At 44.2% G+C, this 22,690-nt stretch overlaps 1 protein-coding gene across 1 annotated transcript in view; it reads right to left on the bottom strand.

The window, feature by feature from the left end:
* Nucleotides 1–16,156, bottom strand: part of GPR63 (G protein-coupled receptor 63) — a 246,393-nt gene extending 230,237 nt beyond the window's left edge. Inside the window, exon 1 of the mRNA XM_078648227.1 lies at nucleotides 15,850–16,156. The gene's annotated coding sequence lies outside the window, so the exon portion shown is untranslated. The remainder of the gene's footprint in view (nucleotides 1–15,849) is intronic.
* Nucleotides 16,157–22,690: the final 6,534 nt, after the last annotated feature.

Below are 22,690 nucleotides of genomic sequence, written 5' to 3'. Positions count from 1 at the left end.
CCTGTCTGGGTGCCTGCGTGTCTGTGTAAGTGTAAGTGCGAGTGCGCGTGTGTGTGTGTGTGTGTCTGTGTCTGTGTCTGTGTCTGTGTCTGTCTGTGTGCATGCATGCATGCGCGGTAGGCTGGGAGGGCGGCGCAGGACGGAACGTGCGCGTTCGCGCACACCAATCCAGCCTGGAAAAACTCGTGCACCTTCTCGTCCGTCCTTCCCTCGAGACAGCTAACTATACGTCTCCAACCCTGGAAGCATCCTTTGGATGCTAATTCCAGGGCGAGACCTAAAAAGGAACAAGACAACCTTTTCAAACCCTGTAACAACTGTTGCGATTGTTTTCTGTATAAAAATAATAAAAATCGCGGTGCCATCACACCACGACTTTTACATGGCAGTATCGTTTGAATCGCATGCATTCACTATGCATGCGACAACGGCACGATGCCGTTAACATCGCATGCGATTACAACGCTTACCGCGACTGTCAACTTATTGTAATGCGGTAACTTATTGTAATGCGGTGTCAAATGCCGAACACAAGCACGAGGCTAGGTTCCTGCAGTGTCAACTTATTGTAATGCACAAGAGGTTCCTGCTCTGGTCGAGGCTTTGGAAACATGCAAGTACGGCATGAAAAACAAAACACAAGCACGAGGCTTTGTGAAATAACTATAATTATGCATGAAATAAGTATAATTCTGCATTACATTATTGTGTGCCAAGAGGTTGGTGGTGGATGTATGGGTGATGGGATGGATGGATGCCGGATGGATGGATGCCTGATGGATGGATGGATGCCTGATGGATGGATGGGTGCATGATGGATGGATGGGTGCATGATGGATGGATGGGTGCATGATGGATGCATGGATGGGTGGATGGTGTATGGGGGATGGATGGATGAATGATGGAATATATGGATGGATGGATGCATGATAAATGGATGCATGATGGGTGAATGGATGCATGGATGGGTGGGTGCATGATGGATGCATGGATGGATAATGGATGGGTGGATGTATGGGTGCATGGATGCATGCATGATGTGTGGCTGGTGGATGTATGGGGGGATGGATGGATAGATGGGTGCATGATGGGTGGATGGGTGAATGGGTGAATGATGGATGGATGCATGATGGATGGGTGGATGGATGGGTGCATGATGGGTGGATGGGTGAATAATGGATGGATGCATGATGGGTGCATGGATGCATGATGTGTGGCTGGTGGATGTATGGGGGATGGATGGATGGGTGCATGATGGCTGGATGGGTGAATGATGGATGGATGGATGCATGATGGATGGGTGGGTGCAGGATGGATGGATGGGTGGGTGCAGGATGGATGGATGGATGGGTGCATGATGGGTGGATGGGTGAATGATGGATGGATGCATGATGGATGGATGGATGGGTGCATGTGGATGTATGGGGGATGGATGGATGAATGCATGATGGGTGGGTGGATGGATGGATGGATGGATGGATGGGTGGATGCATGAATGCTGCGATGCCAAACACAAGCACGAGGCTTTGAAAACATGCAAGTACGGCATGAAAAACTAAACACAAGCACGAGGCTTTGTTCCTGAGGTTCCTGCGATGCCAAACACAAGCACGAGGCTTTGGAAACATGCAAGTACGGCCTGAATAAATGCGGTGAAATAAAAAATGCCTTGAAATAAATGTAGCTCTACAGTGCTTCTCAGTGGAGAGCATAGTCTTTGAATGGTACTCATTTTATTGACAACAGAAGTTTCTTTGAGGAGGCTTTGCAAGAATTAAGTGGAGAACCCGTTATAATTTGCACACATTTTATCTTGAAAAATGTAGTTTTGGACTGTGTAGTAAGCCTCTGTCATTTCACCGCACCAACTCGCACACCTGCAGTTTTCTAAACACTCTTACTGTGTTTAACATTATTAGCCAGATATGGACTGGGAAATGCGGATGACGGTCGATTATGTAGAATACCAGGTTCCAGAATTTTTTGTCAAGTGGTGGGGGGGCCCGACATCTAAATAAATTCAGCTGGGGGGGCTCAACCTAAAAAAGTTTGAAGACCTCTGACCTAGGGGGAGGTAAAGGAAAAATGCAAAGACAGTTTGGTGTGGTCCAGGGTCTGTGAACAAGTATTTATGCAGTACACTGAGGGACTCAAGATGTGCAATAATATATTTGCTGTATTACTTGACATTGTTTTATATGTGTCAATAGATGTAAGGAAAATTCAGCCAGGGAAAATTTAGTTACTTTCTATGTAATGTAACAGGAAAGTGAAGGCATGTGCTATGCAATGTAAGAGCTTAGGTTTAGCATCCTAAACATATAAACACATACATTATTGAAGGTGTGTCCAAAGGATTTGTGTCAACGAAACCTCCTTCACAATGTTGAAAGTGATATCCCCTTTCCTGTATGTCACAAGACGGATCCCTTACCAAAAGAAAAGTGAAGGGCCCTGTTCACAGTCGTTCTATGTAAAGCGCCCAGTATAGTGCCCAGTTGGGTGTGCACAACATACTTGAGGAACCCGATGCACACAATCAACTTAATTAAAACCACTTGCTAAACAAATCTCAATTCCTCATTCTAACACAAAGTGTCACTAGCACCACCATAAGCAGTTGCGGCCGGTGACATTTGAAAGTGGCGGGGCGTAGCGCCCGTGCCCGACCCCCCCCTGAAAAAAATTTCAATCGAGTGGACAAATGGTCAGTGACTGCATACACCTGCTCTAACTGTACTCGGCAACCAAATGCAACAAGAGTAGGAGATCCTCTGAAAGATGACATTAACCCAAATGTTGTACTTGCACACACAAGATGTCATTCTTCGCTAACCCTTTGTGTAGCGAATGAACAAACGTGTTTCCCGACAGGGCTGCATCACTACTACACATTTACATCTGCCTCGGCCAGAAAAATGAATGCATACCAAGCAAGAAAATTCGTACCCATTTAGTATTGCCCTTTTGCCTTGACCATCAAACACACAAATCAATTTTAACAAATCTATCCAACAGAAATCTAATTTCACTCACTCTACCAACCGGACATCTCCACAAACAGAGTTAGACTCAGTCTGTCGTGGTATCAACCAAACCATTTTGGATAAGTCACCACCGGACCGGAATACTAGCGCAAATCCATACTAACAGATTGTGTTTTAACTCAAATAATAAGAACCATAAACTATAACAGCATTGGAGCAGAGAAGCATGAAAAGATTTTTAACTAGTATGTTCAACATTTTAGATTTGTTACATGTCTCTCATGTCATACAACAATTTTCAAAATAGAAATATAAAGCTTTTGAATTCGGTGGGGGGGGAAGCGGGATAAATAAAATAAATAAGAGTCAAACTTACCTTCTTCCCGCCTTCAAGTTCCGACTCTGAGACTCCACCAGACTCCAGACTCCCGCCGACGCCGTCCTGTTCTTGAATTCCTTTCCCATGGTGCTCGTCGTCACGGAGGAAGGCTGCAGGCAGCCTCCCTCCCCTCCACCACAGCACAGCGCTGTGATTGGTTCGGCCGGCTGCCCTACCCGCGTCATTTCTCTCTGTATGTTGCAGCATACAGAGAGCAGGGAGAGTGGGAGGGGTTACTCGAGGGCAGGGGGGAGCAGCTTGCCCACTGTTCTTAATACAGTTAATACTGTCTGTTTCGACAGCCTCTCAGGCTGCCCAAACCGACAGTATTAACAACAGTGGGGAAAGCCACTCCCTCCCTGCCCTCGAGTAACCCCTCCCACTCTCTCAAGCAGGAACTTCTGCTTTCTCGCCGTGCGAGAAGGCAGAAACAAATGGTGGTTCCCTACTATTTGTTTCTGCCTTCTCGCACGGAGAGAAAGCAGTGGGGCGGCACCCAAACGCCCCCATGGAAGATCCGCCACTGACCACAAGTAAACAGAGCTGCCAAAATTACTGATATGTTTCATACAAATAGGTCTTTTAAATAATGAGAAACTTTCCAGCTCTTTGGTTTTCTGGCTGTTAGAAACAGAATGGGTGTGTGCTGCTTCTGCAGATTCAGAATTAGGCCCAACCAACACGGGTATGACATGGAATTAGCGGCCATGCCCGCAGGGGCACCAAAGCTATGGTCATCTCGGCCTGCTGCTTAAATTAAACACAGATTTCAAATATTGGACAGCTGAGCAGCGCCTACCATTTGAACACTTCCTGTTGGCAGTAACTTGACAATACATTTTGCACAAAAAAAGGCAGTGCAAGATCCTTACAGTTTTCAAACGAGAGCCATTTAATGTTTGTGGGGAAGGCAGCTAAAGTTTGGAAATGTACAAAAATCGAGAAATCTACATAACGCCTGGTCAGTGATCCTTTGTTAAGCAAAGAAACATGCATTGGCAAAAACAATTAGTCTGGCCTGGGTAATCGTTATATATTTTTTAAACTTGTAATTTTGTTTTATTTCTTTGCAAACCGACAATGCAATATACAAAAAAAAACAGAAACATAAAAAATATAATAAAGGCGTGGCCCCGGTCGCACCATAACTGGCAATGAAATGCACTCTTTTTCAGGCACTTGTGTATATGTGATCAGGTAAACGCTTCCAATCACAGTTCAATATAGAAGACCACACCACAGCAAATGCCTTGAAAGCATCCCCGAGGTTATAACATTGATTGCAAGTTTTGAACTGCTGTGTATCATATATAGTTTATCAATCTAAAAAATAAACTAAAAAGGAAGATAACAATGAAATTAAAATATCACTGCCATCATAGGGTTACCAATCTGCAACATACAAGATGCAGCTGGACTTCACGTCCCAGTCTGCTATAAAATCTGAACCTATTGCCAATGGGAGTAAGCAACGTGATGCCCACAGACAAATGAGTCACTCTCTAATGGAGAGCACACTGACCAGTACTCAATCAGTCCAACAGGTCTGGCGCGAAAAGTCAAGTGTGGCAGTCACACTCTCAATTAAGAAACCAATCACTATGCCCAGTCTCTTTCCCCACCTTGCGCACCGTTCTCTCACCCAATACGCAGTCCCTTTCCCTCAACTCGTGCACTCACTGAATTGACTCTCTCACACCTGGTACAATGTCCCTTTCACTTACCCAGTAAAGCCTCTGTCTCATTCACTGCACTGCCTCTTTCTCTCGCTCTGCGCACTGTCTAACCACCCCGTCTCTACCTTCACCGAGTGCAGCGCCCCTTTTTCTCATCCCTTCCAAAATGATTGCCTAGGCTGAGCACATACCTGCACAGGTGCCAAAATTGCATCTCATCAACCTGTAGCGCCACCAGAAACATTCTTAGTCACAGAATACGATTTATTCGCGTTTTATGACTTCAGATCTATCATTTGAACCAGTTACATTCCCTGGGAGGAGAAATGGTTGGAGCACCGCCTCTGAAGCCACGCACACGGTTGGCGAGCCACGCTGTGCTCCTAAACGTACACGTGAACGCCTGAAGCGCTCTTGCTGTAGCACTGGCAACCGACCCCGAGCACAAGACAAGACTGATGGGCACAGACCACCCATGAACCCTGCAACAACATTTAACAATCGGTATTTCCCACAAACGTGCGTTTAATCGTTGAGTCACAGTTCCAAAATGCAAACGTGGAAAGAGCTGGCAGAACACCCGCAGCTTTCACCACATGATTATGGCCTAAGGGCATACGTTTGGGCAGCAAGCCACGCCATATGCGTCATGTAACAGTTCATAAGGTCATGTTGGTCGAATTTCTATATATGAAGTGATCCCTCTGTTCAGAACCTGATGGGTATGATTAAAATATGGTGCCTGCTGGTGCTTACCAGAAATAGCTCGGTTTACAGATGTTTTTATTTGATAAATAATAATTTGACAATGTACTTATGTTCATAACTGGATGAAATGCTGACTGTTACATATGCATGAACTTTTATGGAAGGGAAAACCTTCCGAATAAAGTGACGAACTGAACTGAGCTCGGTTTATTATTTTAAATTCTTAAGGATACAGTTTACTGGAAAGAGTTTGATTTATTATTTTAGATTCATCTGGAGACACATTCCATTAAACGCGCTAGGGTGGAGCGCAAGCTAGTATGCAGGGAAGCATAGCAAGAAGACCACTGCCCAGCAATAAAATGTATACGTTGATCAGGTTATGGAGCTGTGTGGTTGGTAACTAAGAGCACATTACATTAGACCTCAAGAAGTCGCACTGGTTACCAACTTTTGAACTTTTAGGATTCCAACGTTATGTGGACAGCTCAAAAGGCATAGAAAGACCACAGCGTTCAGTGAGTCTATGACCTGAGGCAATGCGTGTACACTGGATTTGGCACTCATCACTTGCAGAACTAGGGATGCTGTTTAAGGGAGTACAAGGAGGTGTCCCGTGTCCTCACACATCTGCAACATCAAGCTAAAGATCTAAGCACTCCCAAAAATTCACAGAGCTCTCCTAAAAGAATAAAAAGTCAGCAAAGGCTGCTCCCACTGCCTTCCTGAGAGGGATGTAGGGATGCCATTCAACCCAATGGCAAGCAGTGTTTAACTTATGCGGTGGTGGACACTGGAACTCACTTTTGGGGGACCAGGACTTAGTTTAGGCCATTAGACTTTGAGTTTCACCCAAGCTAAAAGAGAAAGGCTGAAAAGAGAAGGGAAGAGGAAAAGAAAGGAAGAAAACCAGTGGCAGAAGGAGATGAGCCACAGACAAGAAGTGGAGGATGGTGAGACATAGAGGCCTCCAGATTTATCAAGAATAGGCACTCTTGGCTTTCTGCAATCCGGCATTCAGCAGTAAAAGACAAAGGGCTTTTAAGATAATCTATCAGTCACAGCATTTATTTTTTTAGAACCAATGTGGTCTCCTGTAGCACTAAGAGAGGCCCGAATTTGAGCACTTTGATCGAACCACTTTTTAACACTTAGTTATAGGGGGAAACCTACCCCTTCTACAGTAGAGCAAATTATCTCTTTTGACAACAGAGATACAAGAGACTTACAGCATTACCTATAATCAGGACCACTGAAATTATGCTGCAAGGAAAGACCACATTATGCAACAAGGTTGACTAAAGTATTAGGCAAGAAAAGGGCAAAATAAGCAACCCTATGCTGCACATTTTGTTATAGTATTACTGCATAGTTGTGTCATGCTTTCGCATGTGAACAGTGTCTGGACAAGGGTTTCACCTCATTAGTACCAGATGGCCAGGCAACCTTTGCATTAGGTCGTCCACTGTGCTGCAGCACGCTTTGCCACAAATTTAGTAGCTTTTGATCTGTTTGAGCTAGAAACATTTATTTTGTTACAAACTGCAGACAAAGTAACAGATGATGGACTATGTGACAAATCCACAATTATGCGACAAACACAGCAGTTAGAAGCACATTATTCCAGAAGCCCTGTGTATAACAAGACATTTTACTGAAGGGTAAGTCTCCAAATACAGCTCACAAAACCTACAATAAAGAAATATGCACTTTTCAACGAATGTCTGCAAAAATACTAAATCCATCAGTTATCTCAACAAAACTGGTAAGTAACCCATTAATAGAGTCCCTGTGCACTAACACGTCTATACCAGGGGCGGCTGGTGACATTTGAAAGTGGTGAGGCGTAAACTAATTTGCATATTGCACCGCAGGGAGCGCAGCGAGCGAGCGAGCCCGAACCACCTTGCATCCATCCATACATCATTCATGCATCCACCCATCCATCCACCCACCCACCCATCCATCCACCAATTCTGCATCCATCCTGCATCTATCATTCATTCATGCATCCACCCATCCATCCAGCATCCATCATTCATTCATGCATTCACCCATCCATCCATCCTGCATCCATCATTCATTCATGCATCCACCCATCCATCCATCCATCCATCATTCATTCATGCATCCATCCATGCATCCATCCATCCACCCATCCATCCACCCATCCACCCATGTGTCCACCCATCCTGCATCCATCATTCATTCATGCACCCATCCATCCATCCATCTAACCATCCATACTGCATCCATCATTCATTCATCCACCCATCCATCCATCCACCCATCCACCCATCCAGCATCCATCCATCATTCATTCATGCATCCATCCATCCACCCACCCATCCATCCACCCATCCATTCCTGCATCCATTCATGCATCCACCCATCCATCCTGCATCCATCATTCATTCATGCACCCATCCATCCACCCTGCATCCATCCTGCATCCATCATTCATTCATCCACCCATCCTGCATCCATCATTCATTCATGCATCCACCCATCCATTCATCCACCCATCATTCATCCTGCATCCATTTGTGTGTCCACCCATCCACCCATCCATCCACCCATCCTGCATCCATCATTCATTCATGCACCCATCCATCCATCCATCCACCCATCCATCCTGCATCCATCATTCATTCATGCACCCATCCATCCATCCTGCATCCATCATTCATTCATCCACCCATCCAGCATCCATCATTCATTCATTCATGCATCCATCCACCCATCCATCCATCCACCCATCCATCATCCATCCTGCATCCATTCCTGCATCCACCCATCCATCCATCCATCATTCATTCATGCACCCATCCATCCACCCTGCATCCATCATTCATTCATCCACCCATCCTGCATCCATCCTGCATCCATAATTCATTCATGCATCCACCCATCCATTCATCCACCCATCATTCATCCATCATCCATCCATCCACCCATCCTGCATCCATCATTCATTCATGCACCCATCCATCCACCCTGCATCCATCCTGCATCCATCAATCATTCATCTACCCATCCACCCATCCTGCATCCATCCTGCATCCATCATTCATTCATGCATCCACCCATCCATTCATCCACCCATCATTCATCCTGCATCCATTCATGCATCCACCCATCCTGCATCCATCATTCATGTATTTTTATGACCATATAACTTGCACACAGCTTGTCAGTGTTTAATACCAGTCTCGAACCTTGTACTCCAGCACCAATGATACATGATTAATATTAATTGTTTTTAAAAACATGTATTTATTCGACACCAATTTCACACCTTAGTGGGAACATCATTTTTATTTGTTTTTTAAAATATCTATTTATTTAACACCAAAGTAAGTCATGTATACATTTATATGGTTTGAACCTGGTTTCCCAGCACCAAAGTCGGCCGTGCTATCCGTCAGGGGTTATGTAACCGGGCTATGTAGTGACCAGCCAATCCTGCGCCAGGATTGGCTGGGGGGGCACCATGACTCCTCGCCCAGTCGCCCTGTGTAACCCCGGGGGCTGCGGCCCGCCCCCTGGTCCTCTCTCTAAGGGGGAATTCACAAGAAAACGATCTGCGCATGCGTGGGCATGTTTGTGCCCAAAAATACACTTGCGCAGCTGCAGCAGCCCGATCCTCCCCCCCGCCCCCTCCCTTGCGCACTCCGGGAAGGTCGGGTGTCTCCCGGTTTCCCGGCCGGCAGATAGCGCGATTTTTTTAAATAGTTGTGTTTGGCTTCTAGTGACGACGTGGTGGGTCCATGGGGCTTAGTGGGGCTTCGCCCCTACGCCCCAATGGACGCACCGCGCCTCATCACTGGTGTACTGAGCTTACCACTGGAACCAACGTGACTTTTAGAAACTTTTATTCGGAATCTAAGAACAGTTGCTGTAATTGTGTCAAAATGTAGGAGAGAACCAGCAATGTCTTTTGGCCTTCATATTAAGCAGGCCTTCCTTGAAAAAAGGAAAAAATTAACATATAAATCTCCTAGTGTTTAAAAAAAATGTGCACAAATATTTTCGAATTATTTGTGTTGCCCTTGATAAAAGCCACCAGTTAAGTAAAGTTGCATTGATTTTGGTAACAAGTTATGTGTGTTGTGTGCACACTAGCAGCACAGAAGAAGTTCCTCATGGACAAAATACAACAAGGGTGCTGTGGTCGATCAGTAGCTTTGACTTAAAGGGATATACAGCACACTTCTATGGGAAACAAATTACAATGTGAATACTCAACAGAGTGACTCCACGCAGAAGAAATAGTGTCACATCATAAAAAGTTCACAAAGGTTTATAAATCTTGCTAATCCTTGGAGCATAGAAGACATGAACTTGTAAAAATCCACAGGCTTGGTGATAATGAACAGAACACTGACAAGGAAAACGCGACCTCAACGGAACAAGCTTCAGTGACGTTCTCCTCTCTTTTCCGCAGCTGTGCTGGAGCCTACGGTACAAAAAAAAACGCACACACATCCGCAGCACCGGAATCAAGATAATGCAAGCAGCCATTCTCTGATGAAGATAAAATGGCCACCATGGCCACTGGAATTTTGCAATTATGCGTTTTCTGATCATAAGTATAGATTGTCTGCACCTGCCATCAATCATCTGCTGCATAATTTGTAGATTTTAGCAAGCCAATGTTTTTGTTCCTAGCTCAAACAGATGAAAAGTTAGTAACATCGCAGCCATGCTTGTTGCCGGCCAATGGAAAAGCCTTTGCAAAGTTTAACTGGTTATCTTTCTGTTGGATATTGCACTATACAGGCAATAAATAAAAACTATTGAAGGGTAACTTTTGCCCGAATAGTGTTTACATGCCTAAAAAGGGCAAAATAATGACGTAAAACTGCCACACTATACTGCATAATTTGCCTTTCCTTGCCACATAATTTAGTCAATCCCAACAGATATTTCGGGCCTTCTCCGACACATAATTCCAGTGACCTTGACTATAACTAATGTACACATCCCTTCCAATGGTAATAAGCAAATTAGAGAGGCTTTGTAATATATCAGGCTTTAAGATTAATTAAGAAATCCTGCAATTACCTTACTAAGCTTCATCCAACAACAGGACTAAGAAAATTGGCCTTAGATTAAGTGACTAAAGATATGATATGGCACTCCATACTATTTCACTGGAGCTAATTATCTACCGCTTTCCATGCCCAAGTTTGTGAAATATGTACGTTTGCGGCGGTGGAGCCCAATTAATTACTCAAAATATAAATTCTCCATTTCATAGACAAGCATGAATGCCAACCTCCTAATGATGCTATCCCCCTCCCACCAAATAAACACTCACCTATACCCAGGGCTACTGGAATGATGTGGCAGGAAAGGACTAAATTATGAGGCAGGGTTGACTAAATTGTGCGGCAAGAAAAGCAAAAATGTGAGGATTAAAGCTGCACTTTTTGTGATAGTACTACTTCATTACTTTGTCATTTTATTCAGGTTATCACTGTCTGAGCAAAGGTTTCATGTCAATATTACCAGTTTAGCACCCAAATACACAATAAACAACAGAATGGGGACCAGTCGACTTTTGCAAAGGACCTTTCACTGCACAGCAACACACGTTGCCGAACTGACAGTAACCCATGACTTGTTTGTGCTTGAAACTATTTTTTTTTTATAAAATCTGCAGATGAGGCACATGCAGCAAATCCATAATTATGTGGAAAGCAGCGCAGCCGCAAAATTGAATAATTCCAGTGGCCCTGCCTACTATAGCAAACCAACAAAGTATATGGCGTTGCCTCACTCTAATAAGGAAACATTGTGTTGTTATTGCATTCATATAAGGGATAAATTACAATATCCTTATACGGTATGGCAGAGGGTAAGTCACCAAGCAGTTCCATAACCATACAGAGGAACAAGGCAGAAGGCAGAGTTCCTTTATAAGGTTATGAAACTTCAAGGTGACTTGCAAACATGTACACCACAGGGTACTTTATCCCATATAATACTAGGTCACACAATCACCTTTACTATGACTCACTTAAAACATTGGTGCATAGCTCTTTCAATTGAAAGAGCAAGTATGTTTGCAAAAATAAAAATAAAATCTCTAGTCTAAGATTAAACACATCAAAAACCTGTTCGTTTTTGTTGCAAGCACAAACAGTTCAATACAACTCAGTTTTAATCTTACAAAGGCTGCAGTAGCTCGGAATGTGTGGAAAGATACAGGGAGAATCTAGCTTTTCTTCATCTAAGGAGTACAAAAAATAAACATTCTCTCTGCTTGGCATTATAAGCTATTAAAGTACAGCAGAAGAAAGAAAAGCAACTTTCTGTTTTGGTTGCTTTAAACAGCGGCTCCAATTATGCTCCATGACCTGACCCGCCTTTCACCTAAGCTGCTGGCTCTAACAGCAGGCATTCTGACATAAGAACTCAGCTGTAATAACCTTATAACAGTCGAGCTCTGACGTCTTTTCTTTATAAATAGTCGACTTGGATCATCACAAGTCGACGATTATAAAGAAGTTAGAGACTGTCGTTTGTACAGGGATTACAGAATCCCATGTATTATATAGCACGTACTGCCCCTGACGAGTTTCATCATTCCTAGCAGTTACTGCTGATTTCCGTACACCGGCCAATCGACCACACACACTTGCACAAGCTATTCAGTTAAGGTGCGAGATTCTATTCTTCCTAGTTCGCTCATTTCCGGCTGCCCTCAGATAAACGTCGAAACTTGCATCTTCGACGCCTAAACTTTTCATCAGCCAGTTGCTTGGAAACATTTCTAGAACTGTCTTTAGATAGAATGGTAGAAACCCTCGGTCATTCACGTCAGCAAACAGATGCTCGAGTAGAAAGTGAATGTTGATTCTACTAAAATCAGGGACTGGATTATATTAATTTAAAGATATTTAGCCAAACGACAGGTGTTGTGATTTTGACAAACATAGCAAGAATAGGGTAATAATGGAAAGCTACAAAAAGATCTGGCCTCCAAATATCCACAATTTTTTTCTGTCTAGTCAGTCATTATTGTAGGCTGACTTCGGACAGCCAATGTAACACAATGAAAACACTTAGAATCTGTGTCGCTGTTAAATCCCTTCAGATGAAAGACTGCGCGACCTTTCCAAGTCTGATGTGCGAAATGCACTTCAAGCAAATCAGCGTCTGACAGTGAGCCCAAGCACGCCGAGAAGCAGAGCTGATGCCAACGCCACCGATTCTGATTTAAGGTGTGAATGGACAATCAAACCTAATCGCTTGCGTTCTACGAGGGCACAGTCTACACGGAAACCATGGCAACTGGGGGGGATGTATGTTGGTACCTCGCTGAGAAGTGATAACGCGGCATCTCCGGCAGGTCCTGAGCCTAGCAACCAACCCGTGCCCGATGAGTTTTAATAGCACTTTGCCTCTCTCTACTATATTGAGGCCCGGTCAGGAAACTGCCCTCCCAACAACAGACACCCCTATAGGTGCACGGCATTCAGAGCCTTTGGGAAGTAGACGAGAGGTGCACTACTGTCGCGTGGCCCTCCCTGGCTTGGAAGCACCACGATGCTGCAGGTCCTACCTGCAGCGCTGTTGTACAGTGTGATTCACCTTGGGAGCGGTTTACTTTAATGTTCACAACATGATTCTGGGGGTGTTAGCCTGAAATGGCCGCTGGGGCACAGAAAACGAAGCCTTTATTGCATAAACATGTACATCTGGGACACTTCGGGAGAACATGGATTTCAAAAGGTGGACACTCCTTCTGTGATGGCTGTCTACAGGAAAGCACCCGCTACCATTAGAGAAGCCCTAGAGACGTGGACTCGTCTTTTTAAGATTGCTTGCCACCCCAAAACTTCCCCACAGTGCCCCATGCACCACCGAATGTTTAATACTTCTATCTCGACTTGTTAGGTACGTTACACTATCTATGGATAGGAAACTGCCATAATGCCAATAGCCACCGTAGATAACATCTCCCACTAGTTAGCAAGATGTTGCATGCTTGGACTACAGGTCCAAAACGTTTATCAAAAATGTGAAGCTAAGCCGCAGAATGCAATTATTGATGGCTAAAAACGCACGTCTGGGTAAGAGAGGTCTCAAACAGCAGCAGGGAAGGCAAATGGTGAGACGGGCTATTCAGGTGCAAATGAACGAGTCAAGTGAAAATAAATTAGCGTTTTCCAGCATTGAAAGTCCCCACGCTCAGCATTACACCACCTCTCCTTGAAAGAAAAAAAACACACACAACTAATTCTTATGATGTGTGGCAGTGACTCATAAACAGCAATGCGAGAATTTAAATATATCACGATAAAATGTCTAAACAGGTCTGTGCACCAGTCATGGTGGAGAAAAAAACTGCGTTTTGAAGCCATACTAGAAGAAGATGCAGGCAAGTAACCCAATTACCGACAGCACTTGTGTGTTAAGCAAGCGCATCGCCTGACAAAAACTGAGATGAACTATTCTACTAAATTATAACGCAGACAGGGTTTGAATATATTTTCTCACTCTGATGATATGCTATGATATTCATTGTATTGGTATAATCAGCACCTAAAATAGGGTCATACAAAAAAATACACACCATTGGAATTCGGGGCAGTAAAACACAAACCTCACGAAAACTATGTCTTGAGGAATAATACTACTAAAAAACGTTTCAGTTTTTAAAAACAAACACCTTCTAGCGGAATTATCAGTCTGGGCAAATACGCCTCTGATACATAGGCATGCTTTGAACACTTGGTAAAAGATGTGAGTAAAGATTAATGAACGGTTTACCTTGCTTTCCTAAGGGGTCTCTCCATACTGATGGATTACTAACATCACTAAAGTGGCTATAGCGTTATGTAGGCTTACTACATGAAATGGTTTTAGCAATTGGGTGGGTATTTGGTGAGGACCCACACAAAGTGTAGTGAAAATCGAAAACCTAGGTCCTCAAACATATTTTGCTTTTTAACTATGTAGTGACTGTCCGCCTGGGTCTTTTGTCATTAGCTGCACCTCTAGTGTACGTATGATATCCAGCCGGCATCCTTCATTCACACAGTTCGAATCTCACCGTAAAACTCACATTTGTTGCAAAAACTGTAGCCCGGGTATAAGCCAAGCCACCAAAAACTGCTCCGCTGTGACCCAGAAAAAAATGACAATCGGTTCTGATGTAAGAACATGCGCTGTAGAAATGCTAAAAATGTGAGGTGTCAAAAGCAACTGCTGTTCTTGAACGCATGGTTGCCCAATATTACCACACTCCTTATCCCTGCTCTGGATTCTTGCTATTTTATTTGGCACAAAACATAGCCATTTACTATTTATATGCACTTTCACTGATAAAATACAATGCTAGGGAAATTATTGGGGTAAGGTCACTTTTTGGAATGTTATAACGTGCAGAGATATAGAAAATGGCATATGGTTATCAATTGACGTATACAGAGACTCCTAGTGTCACAATATTGTGTTTGCTGTGGGTAATGCCCAAACTAATCTTCTCAGGCGTGTGCTGAACAAACCGCACTATCACCGGCTTCTGGAAGCTCGGAAATCAAAGCTTTCCACTGTACACCGCAGAGTCTAGTAACGCTGTAGTGCTTGCCATTTCATGCATGGCAAGCGCAACAGTGGACGCAGCCAGTATTCAGACAATATTGAGGAAACTAGTCTTTTTCAATGAGGATTTCCCAAAAAACGATACTCTGTCTAAATGAACATCGAAACCAGCAATCCAGAGTTGGCTCCAGTTGCAGAAAGGAGAGCGGCGAGGGCTGAAGCTCTGCAGCTGGCTGAGTGCAGATGTGAACGCCTCCACTACGTTTATAAATGAACCCTTTTAAAGGACTATTTACTGTTTCTGGACAATCATGTACATTTACATGCACTGTCCTCGCATTTCAGGCATCCAGTAACAATGTTGATGGCGAGTGCATTTCTATAGCCTCTCTCAATACATCCTCACCGGTTGTGACAATTGCTAGATCCGCCGCTGCTGCGCATCTTCCACCGCAACCACAGTAGAAGACACGGATCTGACCCAAAGCACAAGGTACCCTGACCACCCACCCACCCAGAAAGGCATGCACGTCTGGCTCACCTCGGCCACCCCTCTGCTCAGCTCTCGCCCGCATTCCTGCTCCGGGGGCAGGAGGCGGGAGACCCCTTGTTCGGCTCCGGCACAAGCTCATGGTGGATGCGGGAGCATGCTGGTCCGCGCACCCGGGTGGAGGCTAACGCCTGCAGGAGAACGCAGCCCAACTCCTTCTCCTCCGCGCACAGCTCACACACTCCTCTGAAATCGGTTCACATGCCGCTGCGGGCGGAGACACCAGCTGAGCAGCATCTGCAGTGCCCGTGCGCGCACCCAGCCCTGCCCAGGCTGCCACTCTCAGCACAGCAGCCTGACGGCCATGATGGTTTGGGGGCACGTACTGCTAGGGCGACACCAGTAGCCATGATGGGAAAGGTATCGATAGCAGTCTTCGTTGTAAGGGCGGTAGCCATGATACGTTGGGCAGATGTGGATACTTCATTAACTAAGGCTTACAGCGTCATCCGATAATAATATAAAATAAAAGCGTCGTGAACCGATGAGGTTTAGCTCATTCTGGCCATAAACATTTCAGCGATAATTGTACCCTACAAGTTTTCCTTTGGAAGCGGTATCGTTTAGCAAATGGGGTTTGCACAAATGCTAAGAGTCAACTTTTAAGTTTGAGAGGGGCGCAGACAGTGGGTAGTTGCATACATGCCAAGTGCCAACCGACCCGGTTCGCGCTGGAGACTCCCGATTTTTAAAGCCAAAAATGATTTTATTTTACTGTTTCCATCTGAAATTGTCACGGATCCAATACGTTGCAATGGAGAAAATCCATGCTCCTGTTTTTTTTTCTCCGAAATCTCCCACTTTTGACTTGTAAAATGTTGGTATGTATGTAATTGGATTAATGCTAATACTGGGAAGGTCAAGAATGGATAGAATGCCACGAAGCTGGATCCCACACAGTACGTTCAACGGTTTGGTGTGTCTGTGGCAACCGGTGATATTGTGTGTGGGGATGGGTGAAAAGGAGATAAGAGTCGCTAGAGCATATCGTCTTACTATGTATGCATTACTTTTACACATACTGCCCAAAATATATGCAAAAGAAAAAAATCTGTCCTAAAATAACACCACGCATTAATCACAAAAGGACCAATTTAATTATAGATGAGTCGTTTAAGCCACTGTGGAGGCGGGCAGCCAAGCAGCAACAATAAGTAACTCGAGAGCCTACTTGCCGGAAAGCGCCTCGTTGTCTCGTCAGGGGTAGTAAGCACTAAATAAATACAATTACCAGACACAGTAAGTGAGCTACACAAGGACTGCCAGTTTTACAGATGTCCTTAGGGTAACCACCTGTAATACAGGCCAATTCTGGGCAGGAAATCTAAAAATTCAGACCAAAGAGTCAACATTCAGGCGAAAAATTCAGGACAAAACATCAATTTTACAGACACATCTAGTTAGTCAAGCAATAATATCACAGTAATTACAAATCCCCAGCAACTCCCCCCACCCACTCTTCGTTGTCAGTGAGCATTCCCACCCTTCTGTCTAGGTGCTCCACCAGACCTTTGTTGTCAGTTTCTCTCACAGCTCCACCTGGGCCCCTTCATTTGAGAGTTTGCTTCACCAGTCCCTCAAGCCCATTCTCCATTGCCACTTTTCTGCCTCAGCCCCTCAGCCCCTCAGCCCCTCACGCCTACCATACATAGTTATTTGCTGCCCTAGTGTTTCCTGTCCACCCCGTTTTCAGTTTGATGCCCTCTGCCCCTCATCCTACTCTCCATTGTCAGCTTGCTTCACAGCCCTTCCCATCCACACTCTGTTGTCAGCTTCCTAGGCAATCCCCTCAACACCACCTTCCTTGTTAGCTTGCTCCCCATCCCCTCATATACACCCCTCTGTAGTCAGCTAGCTCTCCCAGCCCCTCCTGCACACCCTCCATTATCGGCTTGCTTCCCAAGGCCTTCCTGCCCACCCTCCATTGTCTGTGTGCTCCACCAGCAACTCTTACCCACCCTCTGTTGTCTGCTTGCTGCCCCAGCCCCTCCTGCTCACCTCTATTGTCAGCTTGGTACCACAGCCTCTCTGACCCACCCTCCACCCTCAACTTGGTTCTTATCCTCTCCCGCCCACACTCCGTTGTCTGTTTGTCACCCTAGCCCATCCTGCCCACCCTTCATTGTACGTTTGCCCCCCCGCCTCTTCCACCCAACTTACATCCACTGTCTCTTTTGCATGTCCTCTCCCCCACTCGTGGCCTTGTGTACCGCCCTTCCCCCCTCTGTTTTGACTCAACCCCCAACTCTCTCCACATTTGTATGTATTTTAATTATTAAAAAAATCACATTAGCGCTTTTTCCTATTCATTATTTGTAGCCATGCGGTAGACAAACTTTTATGTAAGGGGCCAATGATGCCCAACAAGGAGCCTGCCAGGATTGTGAACATGTAATAATACTACAGGCACCTGCGGCAGAGATACAGCTATATCCAGCAGGCCACAGGGCAATAATTGTAAAAGAGCACAGGTAGTTAAAGTACTTGCTGAAAATATGTATGTTTGTGTATTCTGCTGATTACAACTATGGATTATGAAATAGCAGATGAAGTTATTGTGCTTACCCTACAACACCACTTGTAACCTGCTTGTAACCTGCTAGTCATAGGTCTGTGTACTAGCAAAATAACTGTATGGGTTAATGTGAAGCTGCCATCAACCTAGCCTATAAAACAAGCATTGGCAAAGCTAATCGGTCTCGGCAGTCCAAGAGCTATTGTTATTGTCAGTGTTAATGATTTTTAGCTATGTGCTATGGAGTGGAGTGAATGTATGTGGTGTGGAGTGGAATTATGTGGGTTAGACTGGGATTGCTTGTTATGGATTTGTGTAGCGTGGAAATGTGTGGTGTTAAGTGGAGGGCTGTGTAGTGGTATTATGTGGCATAGTGTACAGTGGAATGATAAGGATAATAATTATGTGGTATTGAGCGTACTGGAATCATGTGTAGTGGGATTGTGTGTCATGGAGTGTTATTATGTGAAGTGGTATTATGTGTTTTTTTTGTTTACATTTATTTTATTGACTTTTAACAATTATTAACAGATATTTGCACATATCAGTGGTTAACACATACAGATCACAGTTGCAGGTCCATTATGTCGTTGGTGTGTTTTCTATGCGCAACATGTGGGTTGTAGGCTAGGAGGGACATTCAGGGATGGGAGCGAGGAGTGGGGAAGAGAGTGATAATGGAAAGGTAAATGGGGTGACAACTGCTGCCCAACTTAGTGTCCTGTTGCCCTCCAGTGGCCGCTCCCCTCCCATGTCTTTGACTATTTATCCTTATAATTGGTGTGTTTTTGCTCTGCGGTATAGTCCCCATCTTACTGATCGACTGCGATGTACCCTGACTATGTGTGAAAGGTGTTTAAGATATGAGGTTGTGCGGAGCCCCAACCGGCAGGTCTTTGTGTTACCTATATTACTCTGTGCCCAATCTGTGTCCTGGGAAGTCTCTTGTGCTCTTCACCCATCTGCCAGGCAGTGCAGGGATCCAGTAGGATTGCGTTCCATGCGGTCGCTATCAGGAGTGTACGCAGCCCTAGGGTGTTCTCGCGTTGTAATGTAACGCTCTCTGCCTGAGCCCAGTTCGCCAATGATTGATACCAAGCTTTCTTAGGCGGAGATTCCGAGGACTGTCAGCGTCTGGTAATTAAGCGTTTATCCATAATCAGCCCCAGATCTATGAATCGGGATGTCACCTTGTGTTTTTAGGGTCTACGATATAAACCTAAAAGGCAAACTTCCCGGGTGCTTTCCACGACTCGACCAGTGCATTGCGACAGGTGTGCAGTGACAGCCCGCCAATAAGAGACAAGAGCAGTGCAGGCTCATAGCGTGTGTAACAGATCCACAACTAACTGCCTACTTCTGGGACAGTAAGCATTATTGTGTTTACAGAACTCGTTTATCTTAGCTGGTGTCAGGTATGCCATATGTATTATGAAATATAGTATCGGTCGAAACCTGGCATTTCTAGGGATGCGTGTGTGCCTCTCAAGTATAGTCGACCATTATCACTCCGTGCATTGCCTATGGAGATCAGTGTCCCAACATTTTGTGAGGTGTCTCCCTGTGCCCATCTCGTGTATGTATCGGACAGTGAGGTGTGTTGTGGGCTCTTGTGTTATGTCTCTCAACAATGTTTGCAATGCCAATGTCAAGGAGGTGTGTGATAAGAATTGGCCGCATTGAGGGTCACTCTCCTCAACTAAGGTGTCAAAGGGCATTAATTGTCGTGATACATATCTCCTAGTTTCTGTATCCCCGCTTCCCCCTAGGCAGAAAGTTCTGTTACGGTGATGGCGCTTCGCTTTCTGGGGGTGCCCTGTATTGGTAAAGAAGGCGCATATGGGATAACACTGCTTGTGAGTCACAAGCTGCAGTGGAAACAGCTGTGGGCTACTGCTAGCATCAATTGTGTGGGCACTGCTCCTTTCCTACTGGGATAAAACAGGCTTATGATGTAGGAGTGCGTGCATGCCTCTTGCTATGTAGCAGTGTCTGCTAGCAACAGTCCGCTAATCTACCAGGCTATCCACTGTAATTGCGCTGCCAGGTGTGGAGTGATGTTGTGTGATGTGGAATGGCATGTAGTGGAGTGGAATCATGTGGTGTTGTGTAGAATTTTGTGGCACAATGTAAAATTCTGTGGTGTGGATTTGATTTATGTGGTGTGTAGTGGAATTGTGTTGTGGAGGGGAATTATGCTGTTTGGTGTGGAATTATGAAGTGTGGAATGGAACTGTGTGGAGCCGAAGTGTGTGGCGTGGAACCATGTGACTTTGAGTGAAATTATGTGGAGTGGAATTATGTGGCATGTGTGAAGGGTATTTGTGTGGACTGTTGCTATGAGGCATAAAGTCGATGTATGTGGAATGCATTTATGTAGTGTTGAGTAGAGTGTAATTATATTGAGTTGAATTATGTGGTGTTGAGTGGCATTATGTTGAGTGTAATTATGTTGTGTGATGTGGAATTGTGTGGCAGTGAATTGTGTGGTGTAGAATTGTGTGAAATTATATGGTAGGGCGTGGAGCAGAATTACGTGGAGTGGAATTACGTGGCACGTATGGAGTAGAATTATGTGGCATGGTGTCGAGTGGAATTTGTGGTGTGAATTATGTGGCATGGAGCAGAGTGGAAATATGTAGTGTGAATCATGTTGCATGGAGCAGAGTGGAAATACGTGTAGTTGAATGTATTGGATTGTAATTATGCGGCATGGGGTGGAATGATGTGGAGTGGAAGTGTGTGTTTTCGAATTGTATGGCATGGAATTATGAGTTGTTTAAATGTGTTGTGTGTAGTGGAATTATGCGGCGTGGATTTGTGTGTTCTGGCATTGTGTGGCGCTTAAAACTCGTAACACAAAACTCCTAGAACCTCTTTAGACAAACTGCAAAATGAAAATTGGTTTAGACTAAGGAGAAAAACAGGACGAGGACGAGAGCAGACATTCTTGAAATTTGAAAGGCATTACCTCTCTGGAATGTTTTTCATCCGTGGCTTGTTATGGGTGACAAGAAAACGCCAGGCTGTGAACATTTTAGTTGAAAATGTTGGGCAGACTTGTGTAATGGACAAAACAAGGCTCAGGTTTCCAAATGAAAACAGTGGAATATTTTTTAAATTAGTCAATATTTGAATATTGGCACGGCGTGAGCGGCACACAAAGTAATTCTGGTAACTAAAATAAAACTGTTCCCCTTTACATAATTTGATAGTTAAAAGTGTGTAGTTATTAAATTAGGGTATTTTGTACTTTTTATAGCCAATGATTGTTTTAACATCAGTTTAAAAATGTCAAAACCCACCTACCATACAAAGCAACAAAAAACACTGACAAAGCCAATAAACCTTGCATAGATACCACCTATTGGCTTTTCCAGTGCTCGTTTTCTGAACCAGGTGCATACAAATAACCACAGTTGGCATAAGTGTGAATGTAGTGCACACTGAGCCCCGGTGAACGGGGACTTTGGAAGTTGAATCATTGTAATCAGGAACATTATTTCTCAGTTTAGGCTTCCCTTACGTAAATTTAAAAAATAGTTGGGAATTAATCCACTTGAAATGGAACTCTCAGAATTCAATATGTTGTTCAATTATTTTGGTGTAATTGAGTAACCTGGTAATCTTAAAGAGCAAAATTCTATATCTATATAATTAATAGGTGGACAAGGGTGTTGTTCAAAATAGTCAAAAGGTTCTAATTTTATTGACATCTGAGAGTTAAAAGGCAGACATCCCCAGTCGAGATCTGAACACTTGACATGCAGATCCCACCAGATAGCAGCGAGTGACGTACCGACTGAGAAAATGCACGTTTAGGATTGTAATAAAGTTTCAATAAATTGGTGTGTGAAACAATTTCTTGTGGGATTCTATTGATGAGGATTAGATTGCAGATGCAGTTATTTGTTAGTCTATCATGGTTGAGCTTGCACGAGAAAGCAACCCATTTGGCACAATATTTTTCAGAAAATAATCCACCTACATTGGATGCAAACAAATGGAAAAAAAGATGGAGTTTCTTTTAATGATTAATATTGTATAGTATATAGTTTTTTTCTATGTCTAAATTTGTTTTCAAGATAAATCCTATTTACACTGCACTCCACAAAAAAATAAGCTGGGCAGTTAGTAGGGTAAGAGGAGTGACTGCAGGTTGGGTGATTTGACTATATGAGTTTGGGTGTGGTATATTCCTGCATCAGAGCGGGATGTGGTTCAAACAAACCTAGTGTTAGGTCAAATTTTCCAACCCTGTAAGACTCTGGTGTGCTGCCACCAGGAATATGATTATGCCTTCCACGGTGTGGTCGT

The sequence above is a fragment of the Lissotriton helveticus genome, chromosome 6 (assembly GCF_964261635.1).
Source record: "Lissotriton helveticus chromosome 6, aLisHel1.1, whole genome shotgun sequence".
In the NCBI taxonomy this organism is placed as follows: domain Eukaryota; kingdom Metazoa; phylum Chordata; class Amphibia; order Caudata; family Salamandridae; genus Lissotriton; species Lissotriton helveticus.
Note: the sequence above shows the minus strand (reverse complement) of the source record. Positions and strands in the feature narration are given on the sequence as shown.